Source organism: Natator depressus, chromosome 2 (assembly GCF_965152275.1).
Source record: "Natator depressus isolate rNatDep1 chromosome 2, rNatDep2.hap1, whole genome shotgun sequence".
NCBI lineage: Eukaryota > Metazoa > Chordata > Testudines > Cheloniidae > Natator > Natator depressus.
In genome coordinates, this window is record NC_134235.1 from 200,315,936 (window position 1) to 200,338,878 (window position 22,943).

A 22,943-nucleotide genomic window follows, 5' to 3' on the forward strand; every position below is an offset into this window, starting at 1 on the left:
AGCATTGTAGTATGGACTGTGGCTCTGTCAGCTGGTTTGATTTGATCTCCAGAAAAGGTGTATATGCAACTGCTGTGTAGCTGCTCTTTGTTGCAAGCTTGTGATTGAAACCAGTCCAAAATGGAATCAACTGATTAACAATATCAAATGTCATTTCGTATTGGTAGGACATCACAAAGTAGTAGTCTTAAAAAGACCAAAAAAACCAAACAAACAAAAAAACCCCCACCACCAGGAGAGATCTCAAACCTGTTTATCTACAAATGAACCTAATTTATTTTCTCAAGTGCTTTTTCCATGGCAAGCTGGTTCTGGATGTGTTCTAGGTTTTTCGTATGCTGCGTAAGAGACTCTGTTTGCCCAGGGAAAGTGTGTGACTTTTCTTTCCCATGCTACAATGATATTTCTTGTGATGCTGGACTATTTGCAGACTGTTCTTGAAATACCACTCTAGTCACTGAATGGAATGTATTCTTTTCATCGGTGGTTTCTACATTCTACATTTCTACATAGATAACTGTTTTCTTCAGGCTGCTGGAAATCTCACCCATGAAGAACACACCTCCCTGAAGACTACTTCAGATTTTGCAGCACTAATGATAAACTATCTCCAGTCATCATCATTGATGCAGAATCCATGAAGGTGTAGTATTAAATTAAATTGTGAGACCCAGACTCAGGGTGTAGCTGTGCAGCCAGGCTTATGTGCAGTGATGTGATAATCTTAGAACTGTTAAATACTATGCACTCTGCATTTCAGAGGCACCTTCTTTGAAGGTCTTCTGAAGGATGATATGGCTTTGTATAATATTCTGAAGCTTTCATTTTGGCTATTTCAGACTGAAGGATTGAAGAGACATTATACAAAAAACACTTGTTCTTTTGAAAGCTGTTCATCAGGCTCACTTGCCAGGAGAACATCACAAAACACTTGGATGACGTAAGTTCCTGATTCAGACGGCTGGCAGCTTGGATGACATCAGCTAATGGCATTGTGCTGCACAGAACAGTGGTAGGCTTGCCTTGTCCATGGGATGAAATTGCAGAATCAGTGTTTTTCTAGACTTGCCTGTAATTTGCTTCTGGAGTAGCTTGCAGTTTCTACATCTGAGAGAAGTACGGTTTTATTCTCTCCAAGCTGCTACAAAGCTACAACATCATTCTCTCTCTCTTCAATTAGCTGATAAAATGAAATGACAAAAGGTGAATATTGTTGCAGTGTAACCAGATAGTTTTGATTTAAGATTCATTTTACTCAAGTAGAAAGAAAGGCATGGTAAGTGACGATTGCCAAGGGTGCAGTTTAAGTCTTTCACGGGTATTCTGGACAATAACATGAGATTTTGTGTTTGGAGAGCTGCCTCCCTTAGATGGTTGCTCTCTCAAAATGTTTCTATTTTTCCTCAAGCAAACAGACAATAACGACAGGACCAAGCACTGGAGAACATGCTCCTTCTGGTGGCTATAGAAGCAGGTGAACATGATTGAATCTAATCAAATTCAGTGTCTTTCCTGAGTTAAACTCTAACATGCCAAATTCAACTTGTTTGAGTAGCTCTGAAAGCAATCCCTGTGATAGGAGTATTAGATGATTTGCAAAACTAGAAAAACTCATTCAGCAGCCACCAATACAGTTCATCTCTTCTGGCTTCTGCTGCCAGCATCACAGAATTCTGTCCAGCACTAGCAGCTTTTGACAGTTTTGCATTCTTTTGCTTTTATTGTGAAATAACACAGTTTTCAAAGTTTGAGAGCTTTTTCCTCCTTGATGTACGGTTTAAGCGGTTTGTATCGTCAATGTCTTTCTACTGTAACTTTCCTGTAAAGGTAAGATTCCCAAAGCATGTTAGCATCACCACCACACTTTTCATTTTGTACAAATATACAGACGTATCTAACATAATTTGTGCTTAATTACTTTCAGAATTGTCATTTTTGTTTAGTGAGCACTTTAACTGAAGCCCACTCTTTTGTCCTCTCTAATACTAACCTGTGCATAAGCATCACTGAATTAAAAAGCTAGTTTCTAGAATATTTCAAAGACTAGTACTGCATGCATAGACAATTACAAATTAAAACCTTCTACCAGGCAGACTAGATGCTATGTTGTATGTAGCAAAGCATTACATTAGGAATTCATGTACGTTTATATCTACCCACTATGCAGTACAAACTCTGGGCATGCAATTTACTGCTACTGGTTCACAACCTTCAGTGTGAGACTGATATGCTCAGTAAATTTCAAATATAGAAAATTATAATCACTTGTCCATGGGATGAATATATTTTAAGCAGCTTAATTATTTCTCAAAATACTTGCCTATGCAAAACCAATAAAAATCTTTTAATACATTGTCCTTTGGTAGCTGTGATCACTTAACACCATATTAAGGTGTTGAAATTAACTTCAGGAGTAAGAACTGTAGTCAGTCATGTTGCAGTGTTTCTGAAACTGTGCAAAAAACTATTTTCTCATTTTGGTACCATCATTTCACCTCACCTACAGGCTTACAGCACCATTGGACAGCTCCACGTCATACCTCATCTAGATGTACATAAAATAAGCTTTCAAATGATATATGCTGTGGTTGTGTGTGGGTACATTTAACTCCAAAACTATGGCCCTTTTTGGAGAATTGCAGCATGCCTGTACCTGAATAAGTACCTATGAGTTTGGCCTATGACGAATAAATTTTTAAAAAACAAAGCCTAACTTTATTAAATGAAGCCTAACTAACTATGCTACAATATCTGGGGCCATTTTGGAGAGAGAAATGCCCCAGTGTGTGTGCAAAAAGTCAGAGGACATGCTTAGGTGAATATGAATGGGATACAGAGCCTTTCACCTCTTGGTCAGCGCTTCAAATCCAGTTCATAGTTATCCTCAGATAGCTGTAAGTGGCCTATCTGAAGTGAATTGTTGGTAGAGCTGGTGGCAAAATGAGAAGTTTTTGTGGAAGTTTTCAAGATGTTAAAAGTTGTTTTTGTTTCAACGCTTCAAAAGATACTTTACTTTTAAAAAGAGTTTCCACAAATGCTAGTTTCCAAACTTTCAAAAAATTTTAAAGATCCAAGAATGCAGAACATTTTTCATGAGAAATGAAAATAACATGGACAAGTCACACACAAAATTAGAAATAAAAAAGCCAGTTTTCAGGAAAAAAATACTTTGAAAGTTTTCTGCCAAGTGGTCTCTCTAGCCACATTGCAGACATTGGCAGTCTCAACAGAAGGGCGTGAACAAACATGGAAATTACCCACTCACTTCTACAACTAGTCCATCCAACTGGCAGGGACTGCTCGATCCTACCCAGGACATACATAAATTGTGAGCTCTCTAAGGCAGGGGTTGTTTTTTATTCTATGTTTGTGCAGCACCTAGCACAGTGGGGTCCTGATCCATGATTAGGGCCCCTAGTCACTATGGTAATACAAATAAAGGTACCAGTGTTATTATTAAAGACATATTCCCATGTCCAGGACAGTCCAGCCAACCAGCCCATTTTACACATATGAAATGCACTTGAAAAAACAAAAGATTAAATAAAATCCAGTCTGGTTATTTCTGAGGTCAGTAAAGTCACTCTATGGGAAGGCATGACCCACCATTAATCAAACTGCCCCCGGATTGTATTAAGAGCAGGCCCCATAACAGAGAGTCTTTCTATGAAATCACCGGAAAAAATCTCAAATTTCCTTTTCCTTTACAATATTCCATAGAAGGTTGGTGCCAAACTCCACAGGTGCTCAGCACAAATGAACCCAACACAACACTTTTGCCAACTGAATTAGTTTCAGTACAGAGGGCAAAATGACCTTCCTGCAGAATCATAGCCAACCACTGTTTGCTAGCAATCCGCTAGCACCTCTAGATTGCAGTAGCTGCCAAGTTTACTCCAGCCAAAGATAAAGTCACTAACAAAACACCATCTAAAAAAAGTTTATAGGCAACAAGGTCATCATGTCTCCATAGATTATATCCTTGTCCTTTTACCCAGCTACTCCTCTGTGTGTTAACAGCCACTTTCTGCCATTCCTTCTATCTTTGCCCTGGCACATTATACATTTTTTTGTTCTCCACATGGGATCCAGTCAGACATCTAGGGTGAAGTTCTGACCCCACTCAAATCAATTGTAGTTTTGATGTAGACTTAAGGGGAGTCAGAATTTCACCCTGAGTATCCTCACTAATGAAACAGCTACTTTTCTTGGTATGGTCAATGATGTTCCATACTTCTGATCACAGACCCCTGTCTCAACTCACCCTACAGTGGCTGATCATCTTCTGCTCTAATTTATATCTGATTGTAACAATTTCACTGAACTGAAGGGCGGGAAAGGTGAAGTTTCCCCTTACTCTTTATTATAGAGCACCTCAAGGACCACCTTAACTAGTATTTAGCTTAGCTATGATTTCTGTCTAGGACATCTCAGGATCATTCCTAGCTTGAACTCCAGATATTATGGATAAAACCAAATCTAAAATGTCATTAACTCAGTCTTTAAATCCTTGTATCTCCTATCAGTTTACCCATCCGGACAGTCTCCATATTCCTATGTCTTTGATTCATCTTTAACTCAGAAGATAAATTTGATCTTAGTCCATAAATCTTGCAGTCATTCTTGACTGAATAGAATTCCCAACACCTCCATTCTCTGCAGTTCTTAGTACCTCCTCCAACACACAACTAGAGTTTATCCTCACTCACCATCTCTACCGAAATCCTTTTTCATTTCAACAGTTTCCATCCTGATGATAGCCATTCTCTTAACATTGTATATAAATCACAATTCTTTAAGCTTCAGGGAACATAGAAGGTTGAGGCAAAACTACTAGGGCCAGAAAAATGGGATCACACTAATAATCATTTGTTTATCTCCAATGGTTTCCTGTCCATTTCTGAATCTGCTTCAGTTTTACCTTCCTGTTTTTCATAATTCTCCATGGTTTTGTTGCACTCTGCAGTCAGACCTAATATCCATCTACTTTAATGTCTGCTCCTGAAGTCTTAGCCTCCTCTTAGTCCTTTAAAGTCTTCCTTTTCGCTTCACTTTAACGGTCACTGCAAAGCACTTAATGATACTTTGTACAAAAAAAAGACAATAATGTAGAAACATATTGAACTTCCCTGTACATTAAAGAGATAGCAAGAGGAAGAATTTTAGTACAGCAGAAAAAGGAAAAGGCCTGAATATAAACAAATCTATTCCTAAAAGTAGTGAATCCCTTTTTAAATGAAAGGGTACTAAACTGAATGAAACAGTTAAAAAGAATAACTTCTGGTAGATATGGAGGAGTCATTTCTATAGTCCCATTGAGCCCCAAAATATTTTGCCAACAATGAAAGACTAGTCCAAACCAATCCCTGTATGTAAGCATCCACAGATTTAGAATTCAATCTTTCTTTAATGAGCTAAAAATCAAATCCAGAGGCCTGATGTGGATCAAAACTTTGCAGCTGGGGGACTCTCTCTACAGATTATACGTACAGAATCTTCTCTCCACAAATTATATGTACAGGAATCTTCTCTCCCACTACTGACATGCAGCTATATAATAGTATACAGCAACACTGCAGAACAGTTTAGACACAAAGATCAAGAAGGTTTATGGCTGGCAGAGGTAGGAGCATCAAAATACTGACCATTCTGCCAATCTGCAGCAGCTAACCACCTATTCAGATGTACTTGGTTCCACGATAGAACACCTGTGAAATCTGCCCTTAAGCCTGGAAATCAGGTTCTGGCTTTCAGTAATGTTATTGATCTCAGACAAGCTGGTCACAGCACATCAGATCAGTGATTAGGAGACAGTGGGCCTGATTCATTACTTCAGTACTGTAGTATCATGCTGGTGCAAATTCATTGAAATCAAGTGAATGACACAACACAAAACTAAAGTGTATTCAACTAAATATTTAATTGGACCCAGTAAGATGATCCTTATCCATTGGAGACAGCTGCCACGATTATGATTATTTTCATCCTGTTTTTCTGAGCAAAGAAACTAAGTGTATGTTGTGTGTGAACATGTCATGTCTGGTGTGAAATCAGAGTTTCATAACTTCTCGTTTAAAATGTGTATAAAAGATAAACAGGACTTGAGTTCATGTGAAAGCACTGTCCATTACTGTAATAAAGGTATGACACACACACCCTTGAGAGGCTTGTCTTTATTTCCCACCTCACAACCTGATTCAGGTTTACAAAAGGTTAACAACCTTGTCACATGTCAGAGTTCAGTACCACTGTGGTCTGTGGCTACTGACAGCTGTTAGTGTATAAATGAGAGTAAAAGTGAACAGGGTGTAGTGTTTTGCACTGCAATGTATTCATTTAATACAGGGGGGAGATGGCAAAATAGCCCTAGCTCATTTGATCAACACCATGGCTGAATTTAATGTGCTTGAGGTACCCAGATTTTGCAGAATGCAAGTATAACCTACTGGCGAGCACATTCTGCAGGTTCCTCTCTGTGCTGATCCACAGAGGATATCAATGGCCACAACCTTGGCTCTTTAGCTCAAGCTGTAGCATGGACCCTTTTACCCCTGGAAGTCCCCACCTGGTGTGTCAGCTAAGATGGCAGCCATCACACAAGCGTGTATTCAAAAATAAGACAAGACAGTCTACTAAACGTGACCAGAGATAGCCTTACTTAGCAGCCCTGTGAGTGCTTTAAACTACCCATTCAGTTTATCGGGGTATTAATGAATTTCGCTCTTGCAATGGTGTGCCTAATTTGTTCTTTCAGCAGCTGAGAGCACAGATCATTAACCCACCAATGGCCAGATACATAAAGGGCAGAAATAGCGATACTAAGAGTGCCTTGCATCATTATTCCCCACTAAGGCCTGGTGTACTGGTAGTTTTTCTACCACTTTAACTACACCAATGTAGTAAGGCTATGTTTACACTACAGCCTATGTCAGCATAACTTATGTTGCTCAGGGGTATGAATAAACCACCCCCCTGAGCGACGTAAGTTACAACGATATAACCGTTCATGTGCACAGCATCAGAACAGCTGCACCGCTGCACAGATAGACATGGCCTAACAGAGTTAAAGTGCACAAGCTCTGCAGCGTAGACAGTTATACCTGTATAAAGGTGCCTATATTGGAATAACTTATTCCCCTCAATTTAGCAATGATACTGACAGACCAGGGACAGTTTAAAACAGGAGCATTTTATGAAGCTTTTGCCATAAGTAAAAATTACCCCAGAAAACAAGTACAAAAAACCCAACTTGCACAAAACTATTTCAGGAGTCCTACAGGAGCATACCACACTGCAGTGACCACATCCCTGCTCCCTCAAGCTGGCTCCCCTCTGACCTTTGCAGTACGGTTCTAATCCTTAAAGGGACAGGGTCCAGGAAAATACAGCCCTGGCATTCCATCTAGTTCTTAAACAAAACATTCACATGAAAATACTTTTACATACCTGTTTTAACTTGAGTGCTACATAAGTACCTGTTCACCAGTAAGGCTCTGGCAACAATAGAGAGAGTTGTATTGCTTTAAACTCTATCTGCAGCACAAGAACTGTTTAGACAAGCTTTGCTAATGGTCAAATTCTGAACACAGAACCTGTTGCAAAATCTACGGAAGTCAGTAGAACTGGATCAGGCCTTAACACAGTTGCAACTCCCACTGAAGTCAACAGAAGTTGGCCCTGCAAAACTGAGCCCAGGATCTGGCTCTAAAAATATAGAGTGACTAGATATAGGCCACATTTTTATACTTGCTCTCTGGGCAAACCTTCTGTGGGGGCTGACCCTGCGAGCTGCTAAGCACCTGCAACTCCTCTCAGGATGAAGCCTATTGTTATCAGTGGGGCATAGCTATTGTGGAGGGATGGTAGTTCATGACTCTAACTTTGTAGGGCCCATAGCTGTAATGCAGCGCTCTCCACAGAATGGAGTTTGACCTCCCTGTGTTAATAGCCCCCTCCCCACACCATCTTTGGATGAGGTTCTTTCTTTCCAGAGTGGGAAGGACGACACAATCACTTTGTTTTTCCCCCATTTTTGTAGCTGATTGCAGTAAGCAGTCCAGGTGGTTGCTCACCTCACAGTGCATTAGCAGCAGGGACGTTTCACAATACCCCGTTCCATGGATCACCAGAGATGTAAAAGGCTGTCTTTGTTTAAGCGCTCAGGAGGAGGCCACAGTTGTGGCTTGACAATATACTTGCCTTCTGTTAGAGAATGTGTGTGAAACTTGAGATTTCCCACCCCAACCCATGAATATTAGATAAAAAACAGAGATAAACAGGAGAGGATTCATGATTATGCAAGTACTGCATTTCACAAAGGCTGGGATCCCAAGTCACTTTTCCCTCTAGCACAAAGCAATAAGTCCCAGGACTCAGCGGTGCAATGAAATTCAGGACAATGGATCTCTGTATGGGCTTCTTAAGCACAGTCACTGTATCTGCACTTCATGAGTGAAGCATGCATATGTCAGACAGTATAATTTTTAATTTCCTGTGGGCCATTTTTTTATTTGGTCAAATAGGTTTTTATGGCATTTCTTCAGTCTGAAATCCAGAGGAAACATTCTGATGTTAAACACTCAAGAAAGTAAAATTAAAGGAACACGAGTTGGGAAAATGTCGTTTAAATGGATAGTGTTGTAAATAACATGTGATGTTCATGTACCAGAGACATGAAAGGGGTGGGGTGGGGAGAACCTCAGTGCTTTGACTCTATAAACAGTGAAAACTGATGATATGCATTTAGCCAGTTGTCCCTGTTTGCATGGGGTATCTCAGGAATGAAAAATATTAAAAAGCCAAGCAAAGAAAAAAAAAAAGAGGAAAACCTGATTGTAACACCACACTTGTGGCTGTGGATTGGAAACATTGTTAGGGTGACTTAGGGGCAGGTGTAGCTTTTGAAGCTCCTTTTAAACTCACTTTTTACAGCTGACCAGATTTCAAGTTGGCGGTCTCCTTTTAAGGATCAGTTAACTTGCTTGCTGTTGTGCAATCCGGCTCCTTTACATTCAGTATAGTTAGTGAAAACAAACCCAACCATTTAGCATACTAGTCTCGCTATTTCCATTGCAAGATTTATACACTCTAGATAACGTTTACTAGTACAGAGAAGAGTTGCAATTGCTTAACAACAGCCAAATGAAGTGATTATAAAGACAACTTGAAATCCATCCAATGAGAATAAATGTCTTAAAGTCAAAATTTACAATGGCTTTTCTTAAGGACTGTGAAGGAGTTGGATGTTCCAGTTGCGATCACCATCTGGATAAACAGCATCAGAAGCTGAAGCAGTGTCTCATTTGGCTTTTGACTGTTTTTACAATTTCCAATAAAGCATAAAAATAGTCACCCTGAGTTGTCCCATCATGATATGCACACAGATATTTGTAACAACTTTTTGTTTTTTCTAACATTTGGGACAATCCTAGCACATCATAAAACTCCCTGCTTTATTGTATCCTTTCCAGTATTTACAATACATTTATATGATTGAATATTTTGATCTTCACAAACTTTTCTAAGCAAGATGATACACACGTATCATTGATTTGCCTCTAACAATGAGCAATTAAAGCAGCACTGTACGAGCAGCATTAATTCCCTTGGATCACAAGGTGGCGCTCGCTTTTTAAAAAGTTACGAAGGCTCAAGTAAGTAACTGACTATCAAATTTGCCAAACAGGAAGAAGAGCTCAGCAGAGCTCAAAAGCTTGTCTTTTCCACCAACAGAAGTTGGTCGAGTAAGAGATATTCCCTCACCCATTTCTCTTAAATTTATATAAGATATATACAATGTATACCTGAGACCTGACCTCTCCCTACTGAACAACAGCACAACTGATCTAAATGAGAACACTACTCAAGTTCTGTTTTCTTAGAATCACAGGACTGGAAGAGACTCAAGGCAGGACTAAGTATTATCTAGACCATCCCTGACCATTTTCTTGACTTGTAGTTGGCTGACTCTGAGCCTGGGCTCGGTGTAGTCTCTTTGGCTATGCTTATACTGAAATAAAAGAGCCACAGCACAGCAACAGCTGGCCCAGGTCAGTTGAGTTGGGTTCAGGGGGGCTAAAGACAGCTGTGTAAATGTTTGGGCTCCCTGAGCCCAAGCCCCCATGAGCCCAAGTCAGCTGACCCAGGCTTTGAGACTTGGCACTGCAGGTTTTTTAATGACATTGTAGACATACCCTTTGGGTCTCTTGTCCCTTTGCCCCATAAAGGAGCCCCCACTCCTGGGAAATCCTTCTGTCCCTGGCAGGAATTCAGTTCTCTCCCGAAGTCCCCTCAGAGTCCAATTACTTCTAGTCCCTGGCTGCATGCCACAGGGCACTGGCTAGGAGCAGCCTTCTGGGGCCTCTGCCTCATGTCAGCCTTGTAGTGTCAGTCTGTCCCCAAGCAGAGGGGGGCAGAGGAAGGAAACGCTAGCCCCAGCCTCAGGCTTGGCTCCCGGAGCTCAACAGCAGTTCCTAGCAGCCTCGCCTCCTGGGCAAACTCCTCCCCTCCCCCCGCTCCTTGGCAAGTTTCACTTGTTTAAGCACCCCTTCCCCAGGCAGACCACCTTCACTTAATTGTTGCTTCCTGAGTGCAGACATGCTCATTAGTCTTTCCATGAATGGGATGAGGGCATGTCCTGTGACAGACCTCGTACACTTAGTAATACATGGGATAATGCAGAAAAGTGCCAAAGAACTACAGGCTAAAATGAAACAATTTGGATTTTGTAATCTGTCACTCTTGGTTTATTAATAAGGGACATGTCATGGGACCATATGAGGGTTTTGGCCAAAATAGATTATAAACTGTAATTTCTGTGATCTTGGGAGAAGCAGCTGCCTTCCTATACAGTGTAATTTAATTCACTGTCTTTCAGAAATAATTCTTGGTATCAAAACCCTAACTCTAGAAGATCCATTCTGAAGCTAGAACTAACCGCTTTTCTTTAGCTGGCAGCAGATGTGTTGATACCAACAAATTTGTGCATGCACAAATATTATTATTCTCGCTGTATAGTTATTTGCTCTCCAAAGAGACCCTACTATGTCAACGGGTCCCAAATGTGTGCTACTTTACTGTAAGAATTATAAAGAAAGTAAATATATATGGAAATACCTAACAAATTATCCAGGTGAGAGAATTTAAATTAGCTAATCTCTCTCTCACCCCTCTCTGATTTTATCTCTCTTTTACTTCCATACAGCAAATGGTGTAATACTAAGTGAACTATATAGATATCTCCTCAAAAAGAAGATTTGACCAATAAACACAAAGCCAACAAAGACTTGTTAGCAGTACAGCCCACACTGTCAGTACATTTGATTTCATTCTACAGTTATTTAAAAATATAATCCAACAATCTCAACTACATAGTAGGCAAGGGCAGGATCATTTTTTCTTTCTTGCCTGTGTAGTATTGCCCAGATCTGGAAAGAACAAAGGCCAGCATAGTTTTACATTTGATGATGGCATAAGGTAGCGTACTCACTACCCATTGCATCCCCTTGTGTCAGGGTGTAATACCACAAGGGGCCCTCATCTCTAGTACCTCCTTCAGGCCACCTGCCTCTCACCAGGTCTTCTGTGGCTTAGACTCAGCCAAGTCACAAAGTTCAATCCCTTTCCAGGGTAAGGAAAGGTCTAAACGGAAACGTCACAAGATATCGCAACACAGGAGAGCCTTCCACCCCCTTGGGCTATTCCTCCACTCAGCCTTTGGTGTCAGTCTTCCACCCCACCCTGGGCTCAATACTCCTGCTGGTGGCTTCCATGCCCCTTCCTCAGGGATTGGTAGGTGAACACAGGCCCACCCTCTGCTCTGGGCTCCAGCCCAGGGGCCCTGTATTAAACAGCTTAGTCTGCTTCTTCAGATGTGCTACTGTTTCCCCAGGCTGCTTCTTACCTCCAAGCTCCCTTGGGCTGCTTCTCCACAGCTTGTGCTTAACACAACCTCCCCTTGGTTCTGAGGCCTCTGGCTTCTCCCTCAACCCTCCTAGCATCTCCTTTTTGTGCTGAACTCACCACTCTTCCACCTGTCCACTAACCTACACTTTACTGGGTTTTCTCCATGACAGCCTCTGCAGTTCCTGAGCTCCCTTATAAGGGAAGGTGCCTAGTGATCGTTGCCGACCTCTGCCCCCAGGCAACAATCAATTACTGGTGCCCTAATTGGCTTTTAACCCCTTTGCCTAACGGGTGATGGGAATAAGCCTCATTACAGGTGAGCTCCCAAGTCCATTTGTTGGGACAAATCAACCTTTCCATGGGCATTACAGTGGTGGAAGCCCAATAAGTGACTAGAAATTCTGAGTTTCAGCATGCAGAGTTTCCATGTGATCATAGGGTCTGCGGCAGAATTTATGAATATCTAGATGGGGTAAGCCTTAAAAGGCCCTTGTCCACATAGAAGCAGTGCTGTATTCCCTCAGGATTCTTGCATTTACTGAACTAACATGTTTTTAAGTATTAGTTGTCCAATTAGGAGCCCGTCCTCCAGCGCCTGTACAGATAAGCCTCACATTGCCTTAGCAGGACTGCAAGAGCGGTCCATGTTCTAGTAAAAATAACTAGTTTTTGATGATGTGTGCCATGTTGTTGTAGCTGTGTCGGTACCAGGATATTACAGAGATGAGGTGGGTGAGGTAATATTTTTTATCCAAGGAGAAAGTCTCTCTCTCTATATATATATACACACACACACACACACACACACCTTAACACACCCAAAACTGCCTTTACCAGACAAGGACATTCCACCAGAGAAGTTGATCACATCAGGGAACTGGCCACCGAAATATGCTGAGAGAACCTGCTTCAATACAGAAATAAAACCCCTTCCAACCACACACCCCTTTTTGTCACCTGCCATCCCACACTAGAACTCATATGAGGTATCATCAACAACTACAATCCATACTCGATGGGGACTGCTGAAAGAATTTTTTCCTGAACCCCCTCTTCTGGCCTTCAAACAACACCTGCCCCCCCCACACACAACTTCTCCAAGCTCATCATCAGAAGCAATCTCCACACCAATTCAAAGCGGCACCAGATCCCGCCAGAACAACAGATGCAAAACCTGCAGACATATCTCCACTGCTACAATGATCAACGTCCCCCACAACACACCTTTCAAGTTCTAGGAGATTTACACTGGCCTATCACAACCTGTGGTATACATCATCCAGTGCACTAAATGCCCCAATAGCAACTACGTGGGTGAAACCAGACAAACACTGTGCTCTCAGATGAAATCACACAGGGAAATGATAAAAGTCAAAAACACCCTATCACCTGTGGGTGAACACTTTTCATAAAGCCATCACTCTACATCTGACAAAAAGAAAAGGAGTACTTGTGGCACCTTAGAGACTAACCAATTTATTTGAGCATAAGCTTTTGTGAGCTACAGCTCACTTCATCGGATGCATGCAGTGGAAAATACAGAGGGGACATTTATATACACAGAGAACATGAAACAATGGGTGTTACCATACACACTGTAATGACAGTGATCAGGTAAGGTGAGCTATTACCAGCAGGAGAGCTAGAGGGGGAAGGGGGGGGGAACCTTTTGTAGTGATAATCAAGGTGGGCGATTTCCAGCAGTTGACAAGAACGTCTGAGGAAGGCGGGGGGCGGGGGGAGAATAAACATGGGGAAATAGTTTTACTTTGTGTAATGACACATCCACTCCCAGTCTTTATTCAAGCCTAAGTTAATTGTATCCAGTTTGCAAATTAATTCCAATTCAGCAGTGTCTCATTGGAGTCTGTTTTTGAAGTTTTTTTTGTTGAAGAATTGCCACTTTTAGGTCTGTAATCGAGTGACCAAAGAGATTGAAGTGTTTGCCGACTGGTTTTTGAATGTTATAATTCTTGATGTCTGATGTGTGTCCATTTATTCTTTTAAGTAGAGACTGTCCTGTTTGACCAATGTACATGGCAGAGGGGCATTGCTGGCACATGATGGCATATATCACATTGGTAGATGTGCAGGTGAACGAGCCTCTGATAGCGTGGCTGATGTGATTAGGCTCTATGAGGGTGTCCCCTGAATAGATATGTGGACACAGTTGGCAACGGGCTTTGTTGCAAGGATAGGTTCCTGGGTTAGTGGTTTTGTTGTGTGGTTGCTGACCTATTGGTCCTTATCCTCAAAGGAAACCCACACAACACTTTCAAAAGCTGAGCTTGTGAGCATAAATTCATTACTCTATTAAGACCATGATTTTTAGTGTCTAGTAAAGACACTGGTTTATTATAACAATCTGTAACCCACTAACCCCCTCTTTTTGACTGCAGGGGTGTTAACCAATCACTTCACCTTGAATAAAGAAAAGGAGTACTTGTGGCACCTTAGAGACTAACAAATTTATTTGAGCATAAGCTTTCGTGAGCTACAGCTCACTTCATCGGATGCATGCAGTTGACCACCGAATGCATCCGATGAAGTGAGCTGTAGCTCACGAAAGCTTATGCTCAAATAAATTTGTTAGTCTCTAAGGTGCCACAAGTACTCCTTTTCTTTTTGCGAATACAGACTAACACGGCTGCTACTCTGAAACCTGTCATTTCACCTTGAATGGTTCCTTAGAATATGTGCTAACTACTTATGCTAAACTATCTCTTATATCTTGTATTAGCTGTGACACCATAAGTACCTATCCCAGATCTAAGAAAGAGCTCTACATAATTCAAAGGCTTGTCTTTCTCACCAACAGAAGTTGGTCCAATAAAAAATATTCCTTCACCCACCATGTCTCTCCAGTTCTTGATTAGGCTTTTTTTGTAATTACCCTTGCATAATAAAATACATTTGTTATTAGTAACATTTGTCAAACATCCCAAAATATAAATGAACATATTAGGAAGATTTTTTTTTTTTACAAAAAAAGAATCAATGATCATAATATAAAACTTGGGGAACAGTTGCCCTACCTGATACATGCACATTACTATATTTGGGGAGGTTCCCAGTTATCCAGGGCAACATAATAATAATTAGTATGAATACTGAAATATTAACAAAGAACACTTTGACAGCTATATTTGAGGGACAATTTAAAGATTCCAGAGCCCCACCAATGAAATGCAGATTACACGCCAGGTGACTACCACCTTTCCATAACTAAAGCAGTGACTATAAGAACATGCCCATTTCCTTGTGACTACAATTAAATATTAGTGTATGGTTTTCACTGAACAAGATAAATGGTTCAGCCTGCTTCCTGACAACTGCAAACAAACAAAGCATGAGCAAAGGTTGGCACCACACCCAGTTACCCATTTGTTTTCTTATTAGTGAGTCTGGTTAGATCTGAACAGATTTTGATGCATGTTCTTTTAGAACATATAGAATAGTGATCACAATACACATACTGAAGAGACTGATAATACTGACCGGGCAAGTGTCTTTAGAAAGCAGATGCCATTATACCTTATTTATCCTAAAGGGCTTGGTCCTAGTCTGTTCATGTCACAACACAGTATTCAAGGTATTAAACAAGAAAAAGCAATAGTGAAAGCAAGAAAATCCTAGTTTCAGCTGGAAACTTTGTTGGGTAGGGTTCCCGTATATCAAAATCTTTTCCAAACTATGTGGCCATTTGCAGTAAGTTATTATAACTGTATTGTTCTCTGCTGTGTATGTAATCTCATTGCATTCCTGCTCACTGGCTTTGCGCAATGCCTGCTTTACACTTTGCTCAATGCCTGCTTTTCAGTTGACTATTTGTAGAGCAAGTTGCGTGATTAGCATCTCTATTTGATTAAGGAATGATTGGCCAGCTCAGGCTGCATCGGACAAATGGATTTTGTGGGCACTGAGAAGAGCTGAGAGGGTGAGGAAAACACCATGGAGACAAGCTTGGCATTTGAGTTACTCTGGCTTTCTCTCTCACCATGCAAACCACTGCTGGGACAGTTTCTAGAGTAGCTGTTATCTCTGGGTTCTTCACAAGGTTTGGCCATTGCTCTTTACTGCAGATTTTGCAGTGGTCATTCATGGCTTTATCCTCAGCAAGCTAGATTGCTGCCTTCTTCATACTTACTTTGGAATGGACCAAGTTCCACCAGACTACAGATATTTTTTTAAAAATTCCCAGAGGAGGATTCCTTTGGGTCCCCCTAGAAGACATGCTTTCCCTTCCCATTCTACCTTCCCTTTGCACAAGTGGGATAGTACAAAGCTATATTTTCAATAAACTAGTCTAGGGACGGATTCTCAGCTGGTGTACACTGGCATAGCTCCATGGCAGGGATCTGGCTCATTCAGTATTTTCCAGGAACAACAGTAAAGGGAAATCATGCCTCTCCAATCTACTAGAATTCTTTGACGGGGTCAACAAGCATGTGGACCAAGGGGATCCAGTGGACTTAGATTTTCAGAAAGCCTTTGAGAGGGTCCCTCACCTTACGCAAAGTAAGCTGCCATGGGATAAGAGGGAAGGTGCTCTCATCGATTGGTAACCGGTTAAAAGATAGGAAACAAAGGGTAGGTATAAATGGTCAGTTTTCAGAATGGAGAAAGGTAAATAGTGGTGTCCCCCAGGGGTCTGTTCTGGGACCAGTCCTATTCAACATATTCATAAATGATCTGAAAAAGAGGTAAACAGTGAGGTGGCAAAATGTGCAGATGATACAAAATTACTAAAGATAGTTAAGATCCAGGCAGACTGCGAAGAGCTACAAAAGGATCTCTCAAAACTGGGTGACAACAAAATGGCAGATGAAATTTAATGTTGATAAATGCAAAGTAATGCACACTGGAAAGCATAATCCCAACTATACATATAAAATGATGGGATCTAAATTAGCTGTTACCACTCAAGAAAGAGATCTTGGAGTCATTGTGGATAGTTCTCTGAAAACATCCACTCAATGTGCAGCAGCAGTCAAAAAAGCAAACAGAATGTTGGAAATAAATAAGAAAGGGATAGGTAAGAGACAGAAAAATATCATGTTGCCTCCATATAAATCCATGGTAGGCCTACATCTTGAATACTGTGTGCAGATGTGGTCGCCCCATCTCAAAAAAGATATATTGGAATTGGAAAAGGTTCAGAAAAGGGCAACAAAATGACTTCTGTATGAGGAGAGATTAATAAGACTGGGACTTTTCAGCTTGGAAAAGAGTCAGCTAAGTGGAGATATGATTGAGGTCTATAAAATCATGCCTGGTGTAGAGAAAGTAGATAAGGAAGTATTGTTTACTACTTCTCATAACACAAGAACTAGGGGCCACCAAATAAAATTAATAGGCAGCAGGTTTAAAACAAATAAAAGGAAGTATTTCTTCACACAACGCACAGTCAACCTATGGAACTCCTTGCCAGAGGATGTTGTGAAGGCCAAGACCATAACAGGGTTCAAAAAAGAACTAGATAACTTCATGGAGGTTAGGTCCATCGATGGCTATTAGCCAGGATGGGCAGGGATGATGTCCCTAGCCTCTGTTTGCTAGATGCTGGGAATGGGTGACAGGGGATGGATCACTTGATGATTACATATTCTGTTCATTCCCTCTGGGGCACCTGGCACTGGCCACTGTCAGAAGACAGGATACTGGGCTAGATGGACCTTTGGTCTGACCCAGTATGTCCGTTCTTATATAACGTGTAAATATTTCTAGCAAGTAGTATCTTAATATAAGCTTGTTTGCCCTGTTATGCTGCCTTCCTCCTTGGCTATGAGAAAGTCATTTGTTCAAATTGGGAAAAAAAGAATAGAGACCTTACTGCTTAAATTCTCCTCTCCAGGAACACTTACAGACCTGGGACACTGGGTTCAGGAAGGATAGTTTTTAAGAGATCCCCCACAGTTAAGGTATTGGAAGTACATCAATATCCATGGGGAGAGATCTGAATCCAGCTCTTGGGATGAGAGAAATTAAGCGACTGGACAAACTAAAGATGTCAATTAATTTTCATTTGGCTTTTGGTCTTTTTGTTTTCATACAAACACCCTGACAGATCAAGGCACATCAATTGGATTGTCAGTAAAATTATAGGAATCTTGCATTCACTGAGGATATAGACTAATTTGTAAGTTACTCAAAAACAAAAGGAGCACTTGTGGCACCTTAGAGACTAACCAATTTATTTGAGCATAAGCTTTCGTGAGCTACAGCTCACTTCATCGGATGCATTCAGTGGAAAATACAGTGGGGAGATTTATATACACAGAGAACATGAAACAATGGGTGTTACCATACACACTGTAACAAGAGTGATCAGGTAAGGTGAGCTATTACCAGCAGGAGAGCGGGGGTGGGGGTGGGATCTTTTGTAGTGATAATCAAGGTGGGCGATTTCCAGCAGTTGACAAGAACGTCTTAGGAACAGTAGCAGGTGGGGGCGGGGGGGAATAAACATGGGGAAATAGTTTTACTTTGTGTAATGACACATCCACTCCCAGTCTTTATTCAAGCCTAAGTTAATTGTACCCAGTTTGCAAATTAATTCCAATTCAGCAGTGTCTCATCGGAGTCTGTTTTTGAAGTTTTTTTTGTTGAAGAATTGCCACTTTTAGGTCTGTAATCGAGTGACCAAAGAGATTGAAGTTACTGTAACTCTTCATTTTCACTGTTATTTCTATGATGCAGCTTATTCCAAATGCAGCAGTTTTCATTGTTACAAGCATTCAGTTATCTTAACCAGCCTATCACTCCTATTTTAAACTTTTTGTACTGGCTTCCTGAATAGTTTCATATTAATATTAAAGTCTTCTTAGTTACAGTATTTCCAAGGCCCTGAATGGCTGTGGACCAGCATACCGGACCATGTTCCTTGAATGCCTTATGAAGCAGCAGGCTGTTTAGTTTTGTCCTGAAAACAATCTTGAGACACTAGGAACCAGAGATGGAATTTTCAGAAGTGACTAAGGGATTTAGGTACCCCGTTCCTGTTGAAAGTCTACGGTAGTGGGGTGTCAAACACCCTTAAGTGCCTTTGAAAATTCTACCCTTGAACTTTTCTAATTGTGATCCTCAGTTTTGGACTGTTCATAATACCAAGTCTGCGCTGACTTTCAAAGCAAGGGTTTTTGTTTGTTTGTTTGTTTTTAATTGCCATTTTAAATTATTTTAGAGCTCTGTTAAATTGATTGTACAGTTCCCCGCCTAGGACCTGTATGCTGTCATGTTATTTATATTTTTATATATAATTTTTATATATTTTTATCCCAAATTATGGTGTTTGTAGCTATGCAACTTCCATTTGTTTTCTGTGCACTGCCCCTGTAAATTTGAATACTTTCCACTAAGTGCTTGAAGCATTCCAGATAGAAGATTTTAAAAAGGGAAGGAGTCACACTGTCCTCTCTCTGTCCCCTGAGACATCTGGGGTTTTTTCCTTAATCTAAAATTAAGCCTCCTGACTGGAAGCACATAATGATACTTTGTGTGTGGAAAATATAACACAAAGGATACCAAACGCACTATATATTCAGGAGTCATTCACCAGCTAATGCAATGCAGCCACTTCTAGAGTGGAACACAGCAACTTTGTAGCCATATGCAGCAAGAGAACAAAACAGTTTCAGTTCAGAGGTGAAGAAGAATACTAATCCTAACTGCAGTTCAGTAGAATTTAGGTAATCGAAATGTAATTAACAAAATTAGAATTTGATCAGAACATCAGGGGGTTGACATATTTACTGGAAATAGTGCATGGAGATCTTGAATGATCCTCTATCATCCTGTAGATACATATCACAATGATGAGCAAATGAGAAATCCCTCAGAGCAAGAGAGAGAAATCGATTTTACCTGTCAGCCAAGACACAGCCAAGACAACAGCCTATATCTTCAAGAGCGACTCAAGATTTTGATGCCCAACTTGAGACACTTTAAAGGGGCCTGATTTTCACAAAGTGCTGAGAAGCCCCCTCAGAAAATCAGGCCCCTTCAGTTCAAAGTACCTTATTTTGGCCACTGTTGCAGGATGACAGGACCCTTTAAGAGGGAGCAGGGTCCACTGCAGCAGGTTCTGATGCACTATTGGCTTCAGGGAAGGCATCTGGGCCTTATAAAGGGTGAGACATCTGCATGTGGATGGCAGATGCCTGGAGGCACTGCAGAGAGTAAAGAAAACACCAGTGGGGAAGGTGTGTGAAAAAGGCCAAGAGATATTGGGAGGAAGACCCTCAGGGAGGAGGGGTTGGGCACATCTGAAACTGGGATGAAGGCTTTGTACTTTTTTCTCTTTTGAAAGACTTTGTGCAGGACTTAGTAAACTGGACTCCAAAAGGGGGAATGGTTTGACTGTGTGGACTTTTTAAGGGATCCTGAATGAAAGGGAGACTGAGGCAACCCTCAGCAGACCCACATTTATCCAGAAGGGTGCTGCAGGGAAATCATGCCCTTTGATAGTCACCTAGAAATTGAGGCACCTAAAATCGCTAGTCACTTTTGGCCAAGCGCTGCAATAGCACCGTGCCCCCTACTACCATGCTCCAGGGTTGTTTCAGTGCTGAGATCTGCTCTCTGATTTCTCTGGGGCATATCCTATCCAAGTCATGACCCTGTTTAGCATGCAAAAGCTGACAAGATCATACTAGCTTTATCTTTGTGTCCTCTTTCACCTTTTCCACACTGCAATCTTCATTCTCCCTGTATGCTGCTTACAATCTCACACTAGGTCAGACAGCTTGTGCTGAGACTTTGGCCATGCACATTTTTGGAAAGTGGCACGTTGGTGCCACCTTCTAGGCCTGCTTGTTAAAACAACATATCAGCTGATATTCTAGATGAGCCAAAACATACATTTTCAGAATTGGAAGCTGACAGCTAAGTGGGAGTATGGTAAAGGCCACCTTTGTTCCAGCCTTTTCTTCAGCTTACTGGCTTCCACAACTGCTATCCTTAAATTGCATAGTGAGAAATTGACATGCTCTTGTGGGTACCAGGGCCTCATGGAGAGGAATAATCCAAACACACAGAAAGTGCCTTTTCCCAAGTCTTGTTTTCTAATGGAAGAGCATAAACCCCTTTAGCAAATTGCATGGATTTCTTTTCTACAAAAACAACAAAAACAAAACAAAACAAAAAATGTGTAATGTTTGCCTACCTCACAGGAGGATTGTAAGCCTGAACTAATTTTTGTAAAGCACTTGGAGAGTCCCAGCTGAAAGGTGCTATGTAGATGCAAAGTATTATTGCTCTTTAGTAGAGATGAGCCTCAATTAAATCTAAATCAAGAATGCATCTCTCTATAATTGGCCAAACCAGAGCTCTACTTCTAAGCATTCCCAAACTTGGGAATTCAAAAATATGGATCCAGATCTGAGCCTTCCAATATCGAGCTGTTTGGAGTTACCTTTTCTAGAGATACATTTAAACTATGAACTCTAAAGTGAACCAGGCCCAGAATATTGGTTTAGGCCCATCCCTAAGATTTAGTGTGTGCTATATTCATTCCTTTTAAAATCAGGCCAATTTTTAACAAAAGACCTAGAGTCGGATCTTCAACTCAGGATCTGAGGAAACATCTGAGGTGCTAGCATTTAGACTTTGGCTTGACCTTTATTACCGTAGTAATAACATGATGTATCAATATACCAGTACTGCTACTTAATTGCTGACTGAGTGCAGATAATAAGCAAATCATGTAACTTTACAATAGCTCTCCTGCAATGTTTGCCATACAGTGACACACTGCACACAAGTTCTATGGAATCTTCATAAAACAGTGCCCAGAGATATCCATTATCGGGTGGATAAACCCTCAATCTCAATTTGTTAAACTGCCAAAAAAATAAATAAATCCGATTTGCAGTGCATGTCATTGTGACCTACTGGATTCAACTGTAACTTGGCACCTATGTGCATAAGGAGTATTTCATATTTCTGTGTGGCATTAATTTTGTTTCTCTCCCTCTCCCCCAATGTTTATAAGATATGGCTGCTGGGGGATCCTAACTTTTGAATTTAATGACCTTTTGTGCATTTAAAATCTCAATCATCACATGAGCATGGTGTTTTCTCTTTGAACGCTTTGTTCTGATTTTTTTTAAAAGAAGAAGAATCAAGAGAAGAAAAAGAAAATACTGATAAATATCCCAGTGCCTGTCGTTGAATGTACAGCCTTCAGTCACACATTCAAATGTGTGCTCATTTAAATGTATGACCTGACAACTGCACATTCACATAAAGCAGGTTGCTGGACCATGCAATCTTGTGGCCTAATGATATCATATATTCCAAGAAACATGAAGTGGCATAAGGGACCTGCACTGATGACAGCTCATTTTCTAGAAGTACTAGGAAATCTAGATTCTCTGAGGAGAGAATGTATAGAATAAAAGAAAATAGCGTCAATTTCAGGGTGAAATTTTCAAAAGTGTTCAACTCTGATTCTGTGAAAATCAGGGGGAGTTTTACCATTGACTTCAAAATGAATGCTTGTTTCAGTGATTAGACATGGAGAATAGGATTTTCAAAAGTGCTCAGCATTGGCCTAACTCTGCTTACCTAGAACTTATTGGTAAAACTCCACCCCACAGATTTTCAAAAACCAGAGAACAACTGTGCAGGAAGACTGATTTGCTCCAACAGCTTTTCTCAACTGGGAAATAAAACATCCTGTCACCTATCAGCTGAGAATCAACTTTATTGTAGTCCAAATATTCCTTAGAATCCTAATACAGGAGTTGACTTCAGTGGGAACTAGTTCAGGCTCATAATGCATACACAATAAAGCACATAGTGAGTCTCAGCTCAGCACACCATTTTGTTGCCAATTTGCTATAGCCTCAGCAAATCAGATTGCCTGTCCGTCAAAGAGTGTAAAGGCCACATTTAAATATGTATGTCCAAAGCTGTGTTTTATAACAGATGTACTTTTGAAGACATTCCGTTATGTCTTGTACCTCTCTAGTGTGCTTATACCTACCACACTTGTAAATACCTCACAGCACATTATGTCTTATTCCTCAGATGCTGTT